Source organism: Aquarana catesbeiana, linkage group LG05, assembly GCF_042186555.1.
Source record: "Aquarana catesbeiana isolate 2022-GZ linkage group LG05, ASM4218655v1, whole genome shotgun sequence".
In the NCBI taxonomy this organism is placed as follows: domain Eukaryota; kingdom Metazoa; phylum Chordata; class Amphibia; order Anura; family Ranidae; genus Aquarana; species Aquarana catesbeiana.
Window position 1 is genome coordinate 509,064,752 of NC_133328.1, and position 18,411 is coordinate 509,083,162.

Sequence of the window (18,411 nt, forward strand, 5' to 3'; positions counted from 1 at the left end):
ATATATATATATATATATATATATATATATATATATATATATATATATATATATATATGTATGTATATATACACACATCTTGGACAAAGAAAAAGAACACATCTGCTTGCCTGGTTGACCCTGAAGAAGTAATGGGCGAGACCATAAAAACAAAGGAGAATGATATCAGTCCTTCCAGGAGACAGGAATCCAAATATCGGACACCCAAATGGACGAAAATCCACTTTTCAGGGTGACCAGAAAAAACTGGCAGCTCTATTAGTAAAATAGGCATTGTTCTATGGAGTATTTCTCAATTTTATAAGCTATAGATAGGTAAGATATCATATATAGATACAATCTATCAAGGGTAGAATAATATAAATCAATTGAAGCTCGGTGCGGGGGAGTGTGGGTAAGTTAGGCACAGGTATCCAATTGTAAATATCTAGGAATATAGAATACAAGAGAGGACAAAGAGATGCCCCCTAAGCTCATACTGTATTTATAAACATCTTATTAGAAGGCTTTGTAGTATCGCCTCACAGATATACAAATACAGGGAATGTATAATATAAAAAAACATGAGCCCCAGAGATCTCCGTAGCGGTATAGAGTATAAAGCCAGATTTATATTGACACTCCGTGGTGCTTACCATAGATGGTATTAGCACTCCTTAAGAGTAGAGTTGTCTCTTTAAACAATCTCGAATAGAGCTTGTGAGCCACCAGATAGGGGTAGGAAAGCCTATAAAATAGATCAAGGTATTGTATAGAAGGATGGAGTTAAAAGGAGTAAGTGTATACATGGAGGTGACATAGGGGTAAATTCCAAGAGATAGTAGTACCCACCTTATAATAATATATTAGGTATCCCCCACTTAGGAGCTCATTATTGGAGCTAAACCAAACACCCGATAGGGTAGGGGCGCCTAAGATATATAGAGGAGCAAAGCATAGTGTAAGTATTAAGTATATTGTACCCTGTATCCTTGCATTAAATGGCAACGCCTAGAGCGCATACCTCATCAGCTGTAAGTAAGATTCCCAAGTTAGCTGTCTGCCAGAGACCTGACCCCCTGCCTTTCAACCAGGGTTTTTTTTTTTTTTTTGTTCCATAATGTACATGACAGGATGAACAAAAGGTGAGAGAATAGGAGAGGAAGAAAAAAAAAGAAGGGGGGGGTTAAGAGGAGGGGAGGGGGAAGGAACCTGGAAGAGGTTATTGGATTGATAGCTATTGACCATGCCAAAGCACTCTAAGCACGGTCCTGTTGGTCCTACAACTATTGATAGGTGGAAGAATAGAAAAAGACTGACAACAGATACCACGTATCATGAACCTTTTCCTCCCTATAGTACAAAGAATCTGCAAGGCATTCCATGTGCTCAATAGTGTTAATTTTAGACAGCCATAGAGAAATAGGAGTGAGAGATTGTTTGCATGAAGCAGGAATGCAAGCCCTGGCTACATTCAGCAAATGTACCGTAATCAAAGATTTGTATCGCAAATGCGGTGCACTATTGAGGTAAAATAAGCAACTCAGGGGCGTGGCCTGGACATGGCTGGATAGAGACGTGCTTTATTTGAGCTCCTGGCCATCTCCCGACTACCCCGACTGCTTCAGCTAGATCCAGCGCAGCATGCACTCCTCAAGGAAGAGGACAACAAAGAGGAATCATAAACCCACGAAACCCTCGCCTACAAACCCGCCAACAAGCGAAATCAGGTGATTATTCCCCCTCTCACAACAACACTCTCCGGGATCCAATATGGCAGCTGCACATGCAGGTATGGCAGAGACTCAGACATCTAACAGTACGCCATATCCAACTGTGGAGCCTGCAATTACAGACTCATTCCTGGGCACACCACCAGACTTGCACTCTGAACCTGGAGGCTCACTACAGTCACCTTCTCTCCTATATCATGCGGACCCTGAACTCCACTCTCTGCTCCAGGCACTCCCCACAAGAGCCGACATTGTAGCCTTGATTGGCACAGTCGGAGCTGAAGGCCACGCTACAAGGCTAACAAAAGGTGAAACCTCTCTGGCTACCCTGGACCACCGAGTGAAGGCACTGGAGGAACTGCTGGAGACACATATGGAAGCCCTCATTGACCAACAACTGCACCAGGAAGACATGGAAGACCGGAACCGGAGGAACAATCTCAGGCTCCGGGGCCTGCTGGAGGCCACGGGAGCTGAGGAGCTAACCGACACGGCCCTCGCCATTTTCCGCAGCATCGATGGGGTGGAACTGCCGTAACGTGTGACGTTAGACCGCACACAGAGCGCTGGGCCCCAGGCCATCTGACCCAGCGAGGTCCCTAGATGTGATTTGCAGGCTCCATCATTACACGCACAAAGAGCAGATCATCCGGAAAGCCTGGGAGGCAGGAGAAATGGAGGTTGATGGAGTTACCATCAAAATACTCCCGGATCTTTTCACGTACCACACTACACCAGCGAGCTTTACTTAAACCCCTATGGTAAACTGTTATATTTGAATTTGTTGTCTTCCTTTTAAATTGCTGGACCTCGCTAGATGCCAGGATGCCACATACCGCTGGGGATACCCACTCTCTGTAACCTTCTGTAAGGACCAGAGATCTTTTACCCTCCAAACACCGACATCGCTGCCTGCATTGTTCGAGTTCCGAGACATGGAGCCGATCAAAGCTCCCAACTGGCTGGCACTCTTTCCTTGCTTCCCCAATCGTCAGTACCAACCGGCACAGAGGAGAAAGGACTTCCCGCCCAGGCAGCAAAGAAACCACCGCCGTCCTAGAGCACCATCTACGGAGGCAATCCTGGAATCGTGATGCCTTAAAGCTGTGAGTAATTTCCCCTTGATGCCTTGACGCTCAGCCTGTTGACTAGATCTGTTTGCCAGAACCCCCCACCTTCCCTGTCCCCCTGTACCTGATATACCCAAATTATAGGATGGACTTGCTAGCTGTTCCATGCAAAGAACTCCAGGAACACTCACCGCACCCGTGGAGAGTGCCCCCCCCTCCCATGTTGATACAGGCCATGTTATGGGGAGCGATGCGGCCACATTAGCCCGCACATGACAATGTGTCTCCCGACTGTGCACTACTGCTCCCCACATGACGACTCCCAATGAACATCCTCCATCCGCCACAGGACAAGGCAATATTTGGGGTCCTTGATTCCCTGAGACACTGGCTTACATACTCCATCCAGAACTCTCACACGGTTATTCCCTGGATTTACAAAAACCACCAGGAATGAGAGAGCCCTTGCAGGCAGGAAGGTATGTGCCAGAAGGAAAAAGTAAACCGAGGTTGGCTCAGCTTCCCCCCCCACTACACCAGAACCATCACATTAAGAGGCATGTGGAGAGGAGCGGCGGGTAATGACTGGAACTTGAATTAACCCAGATGCCAGCAGGGGAATATGGGGAAGGGAGATTCACCCACCTGCAGGCCTGAGACGGGGGCATTGGCTATACCCACTGAGGGAGCCAGGTGTCTCTGTCTCGGGAAATGTGGTAGGGTGGATGAGACCTGAAAGAGAGAGCAATGGAATATATATTTGCTGTGCACTAGCGGTAATACCTCATTTTACACAATATGTATGGACCAACATGGGGGGGGGGGTACAGACCCAGTTCTGCAACATGACCTAGGGAAATGAGGTAATTCCAACACTGCTTTAAGAATTGCTTGATGGGACAATAAGTCTTTAAGTTGTTCATGAAAGGGGGCAGGGGCGGGACATCGGCTACCTTAAGGGGAACTTACGGGTTTTTTGAAAGATTCATTCAGATATGGTTAAACTGTTATGTTTGAATTTGTTGTCTTCCTTTTGAGTTGAGACTATTTTTGCACTGTTATTGCACTGTAATATGTAGTCGGGGTGTAAAGGAAGGTCAGGAACTCTCCTATCAAGCCTTGCCCTTCCTCTCTCTCAATTAGGATTGCATATCCTCCTTGGGTGCAACTTTGACCCCCTGTGAATTATATGCTGATACCACGTGTTAACACTTAACAAGGACTCTCGACCTTAATTCGGTTGCTTTCTCTTTCATTTCGATATTCTTCCTTCTCTCTCTGCTTGCTTTTCTCCTTTCTCTCTACCTTATGCTATCATCTTAACTCTCCCTCATCCACTACCCTTTAGATCCCTGCTAACCCATCTTCTCCTCCCAATCCCCCTCCCACCTTTCCTCCCTTCCCAAAATGGCACTGGACAATATCAAGGTGTTATCTATCAACACGCCTAAGAAAAGGCGGTTGCTGCTACATGACCTAAAAAAATCCCACACAGACCTTGCCTTCATCCAAGAGACACACTTCAAAAACGACAGACTAAACTATCTACAGAGTAGGTTCTACCCATTGGCATACCATTCAACTAACTCGACGACCAAATCCAAAGGGGTGTAAACTTCCTTAGCGAACCCAGAACACCTTAGTAGACCCCACGAGATGCTACATTTTCCTCAGGGGACTTGTGGGAGAAATACAAATCACATTAGCAACTATCTATGCCCCCAACGAAAGCCAGGTCTCATTCCTAGATGGAACCTTGAGCAAACTCCAAGACTTCACACGGGGTCAATTGATTTTAGAAGGAGACTTTAATGTCCCCCTGATATCATCAGCGGACACCTCATCGGATACATCATCTATTCCCCCGAGTCACCTCAAACGCATAGCCAGAACGCTGCACAGGGCCCAATTGACTGACATATGGCGACTACAACATTCTGGGGAACGGGACTACACGTTCTACTCTTCCTCACATAAAATCTACACTAGAATAGATTACGTCATGATCCCCCACACTAGAATAGATTACGTCATGATCCCCCATACTCAATTACATGCCGTACGAGACATATCAATAGGCAACATCACATTGGTCAGACCATGCACCCATATTTCTGACATACACCCTGACTGGTACCACATCGCCCAGACATTGCTTCTGGCGCCTAAACCAAAGCCTCTTAAGACCCCAGAAGTACTAGAGGAGGTGACTAAAGAGCTAAGGTTGTACATTCAGATGAATGACAGACCAGAATGTGACCCAGACATACTATGGGAAGCACATAAACCAGTCATGGGAATCCTTATCAAGCATGGGGCCCGTATTAAAAGAGAATGAACGAAATAGCTTTCCCAACTCTACAAAAACTAGAAACCATGGAATCCAAACAAACATGCTTCCTCCCCAGCCTCAGAGATAGACCTTACGACAATCAGAAGACAGATCACTGATCTGTTACTATATAAGGCTAAAGCGGCACTGCAGTTCTGTCGAAAAAGCGAATTACGAATCAGGAGACAAATGTGGGAGACTCCTTGCAAAACAGGTTAGGGAACACAAACTTTCCTCATATATTCCCTAGGTTGTCAGGGGCGACGGACAAAAATTAGTCCTTCCAGCGCAGATAACACAAGAATTTAGAGAGTTTTACTCTCACCTGTATAATTTACCATTGCCAACATCGCCTCTGCCGGCCATGGAGGAATACATTATAGCATCTCAATTACCGTCACTGTCCCCTGAACTTTGCGAGCAACTTGATTCCCCTATCTCCCTTCTGGAATTACCAAAAGCATTAGGGTAACTGAAGCCAGGGAAAGCGCCGGGCCCTGACGGGTACACCGTACAATACTACAAAACACTTCTCCCAATCCTAGGCCCACACATGATTCAGCTATTCAATGGAATCGATTCAGGCTCCATTTTCGCCAGAGATACCCTGAAAGCACACATCTCTCTAATACATAAAGAAGGGAAAGACCCCATTGCATGCGGTAGCTACAGGCCCATGTCGCTGTTAAATACAGATCTCAAGCTATACACAAAGATCCTAGCTACCCGGCTGGCTCAACACCTGCAAAAACTCATCCACCTAGACCAGGTGGGATTTATTCCCATGTGGGAAGCAAGAGACAGTACCTCTAAAGTGCTGAATCTCCTACACATAGCCCAGTCCACAGGTACCCCGTGTGTCTTTCTGAACACTGACGTGGAAAAGGCATTTGACCGAGTGAACTGGCCATTTATGTTTTCCGTCCTCAGACATATTGGCCTGGGAGAGGTGATGTTGAATAGGATAGCTGGAATATACTGTAACCCGACCGCTCAGGTAAAAGCAAACAGCGTACTATCGGAACCCTTCCCAATCAGAAACGGAACGAGACAGGGTTGCCCATTAGATAACTGTTTGCTCTGTCTCTAGAACCTTTCCTCTCTATGGTCAGATTGAACCCCGACATACAGGGATTTAAAGTAGGTAAGACACAACATAAGGTTTCGGCTTACGCCGACGACTTACTCTTCTCACAAATCCAGCAATTTCACTGCCAAATCTAGTCAAACAATTCGACATTTATGGCACTTTATCTAACCTGAAGATAAATTTTACAAAATCAGAAGCGATGGGAATAGCTACGTCACCAAGAACCCTCCCATCGATGTACTCAGATTTCCGCTTTAAGTGGACATCGACCACACTAAATTACCTAGGCATGAGCATCCCGGCCAACCTCTCCTGAATATATGACCTAAACTTCCCACCCCTGCTTACACAAACTACTAGAGAAATGGCATACAAACCTTCATTCTTGGGTTGGTAGGTGTAATTTACTAAAAATGTGCATACTACCAAAGTATCTATATCTATTCCAAGCCCTACCAGTCAAAATACCAAACACATTCTTCAGACAAGTTCAATCATTGTTTACATGCTTTGTCTGGGCCCACAAAAAAACACGCATCCCACGCACAAAATTGACAATGCCAAAACATTATGGAGGCCTAGCACTTCCAGACATCAGGAGATATTATCTAGCAGTACATTTAGGCAGAGTCATTGACTGGCAACGCCACAGTGAACTGAAACTGTGGGTGCAAATAGAACAATCTCCCATCTCCCTGAAGAACGCACTATGGTGTTGGGACTCTATACCACCTGACCTAAAAACACACCCCTTGATAGGGAACACCTTGAAACAATGCTCAAAAGACACTATACAAATAGAGCAAATGACCAAAACATCACCCTTGACCCCAATTCTAGGAAACCCCAAATTTCCCCCAGGCATATCATCTGCACATTTTCAGGCTTTACGTGAATCCGGGAACATCACTGCATCCAAGTTTGTGACAGGAGATAGATGGCCCACCATTGAAAAATTGATGGACTCCACAGGACCCTATCAGCTCACATTCTGGACTGCAGTACAAATGCATCACTTCCTCCAAACTCTGAAAGACCCTCAGGCATACGGTAGACATCTCACCACATTTGCGGAATACTGCTCGGGAATAGAGCCACTATCTCAAGTCCTTTCAAAAACGTACATGCTGCTCAATACCCCACCGGAGCAACCAGAGCTATCCAGCATACTGAAATGGGGAACAGATCTGCACCGCACTTTTACTGTACCTCAAATACAAAACATGATAAACATATCCCTCAAATCCTCACTATGTACCAAGATACAGGAAACCAACTATAAGGTCTTAACGAGATGGTACATGACACCCAGCAGACTTCACACTATTTTTCCCGACACCCCAGAGCGGTGCTGGAGATGTGGTACAGGCAAAGGAACTATTTTACATATATTCTGGACGTGTTCTAAACTGACATCATTTTAGACGACGGTTCGTACCATATCTCAAAAATGTACGGATTTTGTGATTCCAGATGACCCAGCATTTTTTCTACTACACGTTTCCACCATGTCAGTTAAAACCTACAAAAAATCCATACTGAGACATTTAGTGAATGCAGCCAAGTCCTGCATTCCCCTACTATGGAGACAGAAAAACCCACCAACCATAGCATTGTGGCTAAAAAAAGTAGCAGACATAAACAGAATGGAGGACTTGATAATGACAGCAGAAGACAGACATGAGACATATCAGAGAACCTGGACCCTTTGGAATTTAGTACTCAGAAGAAGGTAAATCCTCTATTTAGAACATGAACATTATCTGACATTAAGAAGTGACGCTACACGCATAACTTGAGATGCAGACATAACCCACCCAGATTGCCATCCCCCAAACCCCACCCCCCATCCCCTCCCCTGCTCTTCTTTCTCTACTAGCTCTTCCTGCCTACAGTCAGGTCCATAAATATTGGGACATCAACAAAATTCTAATCTTTTTCGCTCTATACACCACCACAATGGATTTGAAATGAAACGAACAAGATGTGCTTTAACTGAAGACTTTCAGCTTTAATTTGAGGGTATTTACATCCAAATCAGGTGAACGGTGTAGGAATTACAACAGTTTGTATATGTGCCTCCCACTTTTTAAGGGACCAAAAGTAATGGGACAGATTAACAATGATCCATCAAACTATCACTATTTAATACTTGGTTGCAAATCCTTTGCAGTCAATTACAGCCTGAAGTCTGGAAAGCATAGACATCACCAGACGTTGGGTTTCATCCCTGGTGATGCTCTGCCAGGCTTCTACTGCAACTGTCTTCAGTTCCTGTTTGTTCTTGGGGCATTTTCCCTTCAGTTTTATCTTCAGCAAGTGAAATGCATGCTCAATCGGATTCAGGTCAGGTGATTGACTTGGCCATTGCATAACATTCCACTTCTTTCCCTTAAAAAACTCTTTGGTTGCTTTTGCAGTATGCTTCAGGTCATTGTCCATCTGTACTGTGAAGCGCCGTCCAATGAGTTCTGAAGCATTTTTCTGAATATGAGCAGATAATATTGCACGAAACACTTCAGAATTCATCCTGCTGCTTTTGTTAGCAGTCACATCATCAATAAATACAAGAGAACCAGTTCCACTGGCAGCCATACATGCCCACGCCATGACACTACCACCACCATGCTTCACTGATGAGGTGGTATGCTTTGGATCATGAGCAGTTCCTTTTCTTCTCCATACTCTTCTCTTCCCACCACTCTGGTACAAGTTTATCTTGGTCTCATCTGTCCATAGAATGTTGTTCCAGAACTGTGAAGGCTTTTTTAGATGTTTGGCAAACTCTAATCTGGCCTTCCTGTTTTTGAGGCTCACCAATGGTTTACATCTTGTGGTGAACCCTCTGTATTCACTTCACACCGAAGTCGTCTCTTGATTGTTGACTTTAACACACATACAGCTACCTCGAGGAGAGTGTTCTTGATCTGGCCAACTGTTGTGAAGGGTGTTTTCTTCACCAGGGAAAGAATTCTTTGGTCATCCACCACAGTTGTTTTCCGTGGTCTTCCAGGTCTTTTGGTGTTGCTGAGCTCACCGGTGCGTTCTTTCTTTTTAAGGATGTTCCAAACAGTTGATTTGGCCACGCCTAATGCTTTTGCTATCTCTCTGATGGGTTTGTTTTGTTTTTTCAGCCTAATGATGGCTTGCTTCACTGATAGTGACAGCTCTTTGGATCTCATATTGAGAGTTGACAGCAACAGATTCCAAATGCAAATAGCACACTTGAAATGAACTCTGGACCTTTTTATCTGCTCCTTGTAAATGGGATAATGAGAGAATAACACACACCTGGCCATGGAACAGCTAAGCAGCCAATTGTCCTATTACTTTTGGTCCCTTAAAAAGTGGGAGGCACATATACAAACTGTTGTAATTCCTACATCGTTCAACTGATTTGGATGTAAATACCTTCAAATTAAAGCTGAAAGTTTGAAAGTTAAAGCATATCTTGTTCATTTCAAATCCATTGTGGTGGTGTATAGAGTCAAAAAGATTAGAATTTTGTCGATGTCCCAATATTTATGGACCTCTTCTTTTCTTTGTTGGGTCCGTATCCCAATTGTTTAGTAAGGGTTACAGTAAAAGAGAAATGGTCTCCCTGATACATGAAAGGAGAAGGTATGCTATCCCCATACCGCTGTCAGTTTATTGCACTAAGACAGGAGAAATATTGATATTGTATACCTATAGGAGTACAAGATATTATGCATACCTGTTTACATTTTCCCAAGATTAGAAGGCTGCGTCCTTCTTATACAATTAAGATATTGTAACCATTTTCTCAGTCACATCTCCTATGTGGACCTATTTTATTCCTTTTTGTTTCTAAAAACTAATACAAAAGATATTTGCAAAAAAAAAATAAGAAACTCATGGGGTGAGTCCCCATGTCTATTGACGTGAGTTTAGGTATGAACTGACATTAGAACCACAGAAAATTCCTGTTCAATCATGAACCACATTTTTAAGGCTTGCCTGAGTGCACCAACTTATCATGTGTGATAGGTGGAGGATTTTAAAATATAAGACATCCAGCAAACACACTCTACCTATCACCTTAGGAAGGGTAAAATGCGAGATGCAGACCCGAGGACGTTTGTCCCCCCCAAATAAATTTGAGTAGTAGCAATTTCAGCCGGGCAAAATAAATCGCATAACCTTTTTTAACAAGTACATAACTGTATTCATTAGTGTTCTTATACCTGAGAATCAGAGAAAAGTCAATTGCGGCCTATGCATAGCTTGATTTTAGCCAGTATGATTTTACTGCCCAGTAATCAGTGACAGGTTAAACAAAATTACTATTTCATAGGACTTAAGAAATTGTAAACCCTTGTAACAAATGTGTTGGTTTGCTTAATATATACCGGAAAGCTACCTTTCTAACTTTGTATTTGCATTCTAGCTCTGAGGGGGACCTGCAAAAAAAGGAAGCATTTGTGAAGAGTTATGGAGAAAGAAAATATATTGAATGGTAGGTGGTTTTGATCATTGATGAAGTTGGAAACTCCCAGTGCTGGAGTTAGGAAAACGAAACACTTGAACCAAGTGTCATATCTAAAGGAGAAATGAGCACTAGAGGTCAAGGGATAAAGAAGTTAGTCAGTCATATTAAAAATTAAAAGTTAGCAATGTCCTACACAAGACTCACAGGAGGCATAGAGACACAGCTCTTCTAAAAGTCTAGGAAAGCCTTTTTGAGAGCTACTTTATTTGTAAAGGCAATCGAAATGAAAGTTTTCAACTGTACTAAGATGCCTCCAGGCCTCGAGGTGGTAGTCAATCAGCATGTTTTTTGCTGGATCTGGCAACAACTTTATGTCTGTAAGAAGATCACAATAATAGGATTTTTATAACAGCTTACCTGTAAAATCCTTTTCTTTTGAAGTACATCACGGGACACCGAGCCATTGGAATTACTATGTGGTTATAGTCCACCTTCAGGTGCTGGACACTGGCACACCCTAAACAGGAAGTTGCGTCCCTATATAACCCCTCCCATAGCGGGAGCATCTCAGTTTTGTAGCAAAGCAATACACATGTATACTAGAAAGAGGGGCGGGACCTCTGTGTCCCATGAGGTACTTCAAAAGAAAAGGATTTTACAGGTAAGCTGTTATAAAAATCCTATTTTCTTTAATCGTACATCACGGACACAGAGCCATAGTAATGCCAACTGAGGGGAGGGAGTAATGCCATAGTAATGCCAACTGAGGGGAGGGAGACACAACAAAAGTAGGGCACCATGAGATCAGAGGACTTATACTGCTGCCTGCAGTACACTGCTCCCAAAGACGACATCCTCATGTCTTTTACATCCAAGACCAAGTTGCTGCCTTGCAGATTTGAGCCATGGAGGCTTGGTGATGCACTGCCCACGAAGCACTAACAGCCCTAGAGGAGTGCGTTTTGATTTGAAAGGGTAGAAACTACCTCTTTAAACCATAAGCTAGAACAATTCCTTGTCAAATCCATTTAGAATAGTAGATTTCCATGCTGCCTGTCCTCTTTTTAGGACCTTCAGGCAATATGAACAAAACATCCATTTTCCGAATCTGAGCAGTAGTCTTTAAGTAGACCGCTCTCACCACATCAAGAGAATATAGTGATTTTTCTTCCATAGAACAAGGTTCTGGAAAAAATGAAGATAGAACAAAATTCTGGTTTAGATAAAAATCTGATACTACCTTTGGTAAAAAGTTAGGATGAGGATGCAATACTACCTTATCCTTGAACAATAATAATATGGCTCTTTACAAGAAAAAGCAGCCAATTCTGATACCCTTCTTGCAGCAGATATGGTTACCAGAAAAAATAGTTTATTTATCAAAAAAGGACCAATGGAATATGTTGTATCGGTCCAAAAAAAGGCTGTTTTGTAATGTCGCCAAAACTAAATTCAAGTCCCAGGGGTTCAGGGGTGACCTAACCGGGCATTAAGCCATGTTACCCCCTGAATAAAGTTACGAACCAAAGAAAGCGAAGCAAGTGGTCATTGAAATAATACCGATAAGGCCGAGACCTGTCTTTAGAAAGCACTTAAGGCCAACTTTATTTCCCCCATCTGCAGAAATTCAAGGATTCTACCTTTTGACCTATTTCCTGGGGTGCAATCCCTGGTTTCACACCAGGAGACATATGCTTCCCAGACTCCATAATATATAATTATGGAGGCCGGCTCCCTTGCATTAACCAAGATAGAAACCACTGAACTTGACAGCCCATGTTTCTTCAGAGTGTGGGTCTCAATAGCAAACCGTTAAATTTAGCGTTTGTAAAAGAGGATGGAATACCGGACCTTATGAAAGAAGGTCTGGCAGTGGCGGTAGGGTCCATGGGTCCCCTACTGTCATCTTTACGATCTCTGCATACCAAGATTTCCTGGGCCCCGCTGGGAGCCACAAGAACCATTGACTTCCCTTCCTGCATGATCCTGTGAAGAAGTTGTGGACACAGGCAGAAAAGGAGGGAATGCATAAATCAGTGAGAACCGATTCCATGGGAATAGCAAGTCATTTGTTCCGCATGCTAGCGGATCCTTTGTTTTTGACACAAAGTTTGTCGATTTATTGTGGAACCTGGACGTAAACAGATCTATGCCTGGGATCCCCCATCTTTGACATATTGACAGGAAGATATTGAGGTGAAGGAACTATTCTCCCGGGAACAACTGCTGGTGACTAAAGTAGTCCTGCCAATTTTCTATTCCTAGAATGAAGACCACCGATAGGCAAAGCACATTGTTTTCTGCACAAGATAGGATATGATTCACCTTTCTCTGGGCCGTACAACTTCTTGTGCCCCCTTGGTGATTAATATAGGCCATTGCTGTGGCATTTTCGGAGTGAATCCTGACAAGACAATACCGTAAACTGAACGTTCAAGCCCACAGAACCAAGTGCTCTGCCTGAATTTCTAGAATGATAATGGGCAAGGCCATTTCTGATCTGGGCCACTTCCACGGTAACTGAAGGAAGGATTTTCCCCTTTGCAGATTTTTGGATATTAACCATGGACTGAGGCTCCGGCGTACGCAGCCTACAGTACCTGGTATTTCCAGGTGGTCCATCTGGGTACTAACCAGGCCCGACCCTGCTTAGCCTCCAAAATCAGATGAGATTGGGCACTTTCAGGGTGATGTGGCCCTAGGCTTTGGAGTCAGACACATTAGGAATCTAGAGCTTGAACCCTTTGTTCCAAGCCGATAGGATAATGTTTTGCAGCAGTCTCAAATGAAACTGAACATAAGGAACAGCCTCGAATGAAGCCATCATCTTTCCCAACAACCTCATGCCAAGTTGAATAGAAGAATTCATCTTGCTTTGACCACTTAAATCAGTTCCTTTTATGGTGCTGATCTTTGCCTGGGCCAAGAATACCCTTTTCTAGATGTACCTATTATCAGACCCAAGTATCTTAGCCCTTTTCATGATTTTAAAGAAGATTTCTCCTAGGCTGAGAATCTGACCTAGATATTCAAGGTCGTTGAATGTGGTGACCATACTTTTGTCTAAGCGGGCTAACGACTGAACTATCAAGAACAAATCGTCCAGGTAAACCATAATCCTTATACCTTGGGCCCTTAATCTGGCTGGAAGAGGGGCCAGAACATTTGTAAACACTAAAGCTGCAGTAGCTAGACCAGAAAGCAGAGCTAGACACTGAAAATGAAGATTTTCCACCTTGAAAAGTAGATATTACTAGGGAGCGAGGAAATTTGACGTTGATTGACGCCAGAAGTTCACCTCCTTGTAGGATGGAGATTACTGATTGGATTGACTCCATGCAAAAAAGAGTGGTTATATTCAGGAATTGAATTTTAGATTTTTGAGATCCAGAATGTCCATTTGGATTTAACCAAACCCCAACCTCTGCTCTTACATGGAGGCCACCATGATCACTTTTTGCCAAAAGATGGTCCAATGCTTGAGAGAGAGACTTCTTTTTCTCTGGATCCTTAGGAACGTTTGATCCAAGAAAACGAGGAGACGGGAACTCTTAGAACTCGAGTTTGTACCTTGGAGCTATTGAGGAAGTCCCCCATTCGTCTTGACACTCTTCCTGCCAGATCCTTGAGAACTGCAGAAGAATTCCACCTATTGAGCGAGCAGGGTGCCTCCTCATAAGGAGGCTTCAGTACTTGTAGGTTTCCTCTCCCAAGACCTCTTTTGTCCCTGGGGTTAACCCTGAGGATTACCTTTTGAATCTGATGGTGGAATCCGTCGTGACTGCCTGGAGGCTGATGCCCTGGCACAGAAGAAGGAGCTTTAAAATGAAAAAACATTTACTCCTTTTCTTAAATGGCAAAAGGGGTACTTTTTCCACTAGAATTTCTTTGGATGTATTATCCAAAAAATCCCCAAATAGCTGTTTCACCGCAAAAAGGAAGACTAGCCAGGGGCTTCTGCATGGTGCTTAGTGAAGGGTGCAAGGCCTGAAGGATAGAATCTCTCATAGCAACTATTGCAAACATAAAGCTGCTAGATCCTGGGCCTGCTGAGCAGGATAACCTTGAACACTTGTTTAAACTGGTCTCTCAACGATTAAACAATTACGGTCAGCACAGGCTGAGACACTCAATCTGCCAGAGAAAAAAGTGTTTGTTTTTTTTTTTTTTAATAGGAATTCTAACTTTTTATCTGTTGGATCCCTAAGCATTTGAGCATTGTCTGCCGGACAAGTCAAACTCTTATTCACAGAGGATATAGCAGCATTAATTGCTGGTATACGCTACTTAGTGAATTTCCTCCACCATAGGACAAAGTGTGAAAACTTTTTAGGAGGGAAAATAATGCTTATCTGGGTGATCCTCTCAGATGCAAAAAGGCTTTCCCAGCAATGAATGGACAGGAAAAGGCATGCACAGCTTGAGGAGGCTTTCGTGAACCCAAACACTCAGTTAAGGGTACATAAATGTGGAGCGGACCATTCAGCAAGAAATTGCACCATCAATCTAAAAATTGAAACAGCTGATTCTCCCGCATTTGTCACCTCACAAGAGGAGTGATTAGCCTCACCACGGTCCCCTGAGGGAATTCGTCTTCACCCACCCCTAGTTTCTCAGTTCGAGGGTCCTGGGCAATGGAAGAGAACCTGTCGCATTTTGACCCACACTGGGATGCGATTAAAGTCGCTAAACTTTTAATTATTTATTTTTTTCAAAAAACCCATCATGGCTGAGGAAAAAATATCTTTTTAGTAAAATAAACAGGGGCTGCAGTGTTGAAAACAGTTGCAAACGCTTCATGGCCCCGATGCTCACTCTGACCAGCCACCCCCTCTCAGGGGAGGATGCCATTTATAGAGATGAGTAGGCTTTCCAGAGCTTGAAGGAGACCCTTTTAGCTCTTTTTGTGGGTGTTTCAACCCCCCCTTCTGACCTTAGCCCGATGCACAAAGCAGAGGTACTACCAGAAGAAATCGCATCCACTGCTTGAGCAATAGTGCAGCCACTGTCGCTGCTATTAATGCTCAGCCTGATTCAAATAGTAAATGTGTCAAATAGGAAATGCCTGTGTCACTAAAACCTCTTTCATGCTCTTTTTTGAAAAAAAAACAAAAAAAAACACACTCCCGTGTTGGAGGATGCAAACGCCGCGATAAGCCCTGCCCCCACCTCGCATCATGCCTCCCCTCCTTTCTCTTTCAAAAAAAGAGCTTTCCCACACAAACACGGGCCTCCGATCCAACAGGATCGGCTTGTGAGATCTGGAAGCTGCCACCGAGTAGGGGCAGTGAAAGAAAACAGCATTGCTGATCGTTTTAAGTTCTCCCTTATACTCCCTTATACATGAAGAGGGGAAGAATTCAGCATAGGTGGGGGTGTCTTTAGGAAGCAAAACCCCCTAAACTTATCAGAGGTCTGCCTGCTAGCCAGAGGAAAAAGTCTGTTGCTTCTGTGACACAGCGTGATCTCTGAGCAAAGCATGAGAAGGTACATGCTCTATATAGCCCCCAGTGGTGACACTTAGGCATGACAACATTTACTTTTAAAGGAGACATTTCATAAGGAAATTTAAAAATTCCTTAGAAAACTCCACTTACCTTTCCCGCCGCAGGGTTTTCTGTGGTAAAACCAACAGACCTAATCTTCACCCTTCACGGTGGGTTCCGTTAACAAACCTTCAGGAACTGGGGACCCTCGGGGAACCCACAATCCTGAACCTGTAATAGCACCCCGTCAGTAAAACTTTATGTCCTTAATGCCAAAAGTACTGGATCCCGGGGTCCAGCTCTCTAAAAAGAGAAGCATTTACAAGCAAAACCTTGTTTCTTCGGATACGAGGCCCGGGCACCATTCAATTTGGCCTAAAAGACACTTTGAATGGATCCGGCTGCATAGCTAGCCCCAGCAAGGATTACTCCAGTGGAGCACAGCACAGCACATCTTCACTTGTGGCCAACAGCTTTGACACTGGCGAAAAAAACTAGATGCTCCCGGTATGGGAGGGGTTATATAGGGAGGCAACTTCCGTTTAGGGTGTGCCAGTGTTCAGCACCTGAAGGTGCACTATAACCATATGGTAATTACTATGGCTCTGTGTCCCGTGATGTACAATTAAAGAAATACTGCCATTTGGTTGCTGTTTGGGAACAGTCATTCTGACAGGTTATAAAATCATTTTCCAGTTGCTATTGTTCACCCTGGTATAATCACTATTCATCCACTCGCTGTTTCCTTTTTACTAGGTGAGCTCAACTGTCATGTTTGTGCAACCATAAACACAAAGAATGGATCAGCACACTCATACTGCCGGGATTAACAAAACAAATACACTAGCCATGCCAAATCACTTATATACAACAGTTTCTATTAAGATCTAGACATGTGCATTCGTTTTCTTCCTAATGCATTTTTGTCCGAATTTCGGGTATTTTTGTTATCGTTTATATAAACAATAACGAACGTGCAGAATCCAAAAATCGAAAGATCCGACATAAACAAATGCTTTATTTTAGTTTTCATTGCGACAACAGTTCGATATAGATAGGAGATTCGACATGATGCTGACAATAGCGATCTATGTCCATCGTGCCTGTGGTCGAATGTGCCTAACCTTAGCTCTATTAGTCCAAGATTATTCGACATAGAGAGAAAAGATTCGACATGAATATTCGACGAAGCAGTCGCCGCGAGGAGACATTTATGGTCAAATGCTCCGCCCATAGGCTATTGAAGAATTCTAATGTTGGTTGACTAGTAATTCTACTATAGCTTGTAGGCGGAACATACGACCGGAAATGTATGATTGTGGCATCGTACAGTTTAGCTGCTCCGTCGAATTTTCTTAGAACATTCGACAGACACCATAAGCCTTCAATGACAGATTCGACCTTAATTATTTTGGATTTTCGGACGAATGCATATTTTAATGAAATGAAATAAATAAAAAAGAATTTCGGGAGTAAATAAAATGTATTTTTTTTTTTGGAGGAAAGCTAAATTCCGAAACAAAATATTTCCATGTGCACATGTCTATTAAGATCCCAGTCAAGCACAGGTGGTATGGTAAAAAATTGTTCTAAAATGTACACCATTACTGCAGTGCTGTACATACTGCAGTGAGGCAGGTCAGAAGGAGGAGCACTGCAGGAGGAAGAGAGGAGGTAAGTGAGTATAGATGGACAATGCACCACTATCATGCAACAAATCAACAAACTGTTGTGCAATACATTTGTTTGGTGCATAAAATAATAATAATAATTGTCATACAAATTGGCACATTTTTCCATGTGTACCAATTTTTAATACTTCTCGCTGGGTTCAAGTATAAGGTTTTATTCTAATAAAGCAGATTGATAAGGTCCGCATATGTAGCCCACCGCATTCGTGGTCAAAAGGAGATACTGTGGAACTGAAACCCCTGGGGGTATCCGGGGTCCCAGAAGATGGTACATTGCTTTTATTACAAACAGAACAGTTGATGGGTAGAAAGAGTCAAGGAATAGCTTGTACCCTACAGGGGTTGCCAATAATCCTGCATCCCTATTTAGGAATATACATAATCCATACAGTCATGGCTGAGATTGACAGATGTGTGTACATACAGTATCTCACAAAAATGAGTACACCCCTCACATTTTTGTAAATATTTTATTATATCTTTTCATGTGACAGCACTGAAGAAATGACACATTGCTACAATGTAAAGTAGTGAGTGTACAGCTTGTATATGTGTAAATTTGCTGTCCCCTCACAATAAC

At 43.3% G+C, this 18,411-nt stretch overlaps 1 pseudogene; it reads right to left on the reverse strand.

Annotated features, from left to right (window-relative positions):
* Window positions 1–13,242: 13,242 nt before the first annotated feature.
* LOC141146358 (5S ribosomal RNA) lies at window positions 13,243–13,358 on the reverse strand (annotated as a pseudogene).
* Between the last annotated feature and the right edge of the window lie 5,053 nt (window positions 13,359–18,411).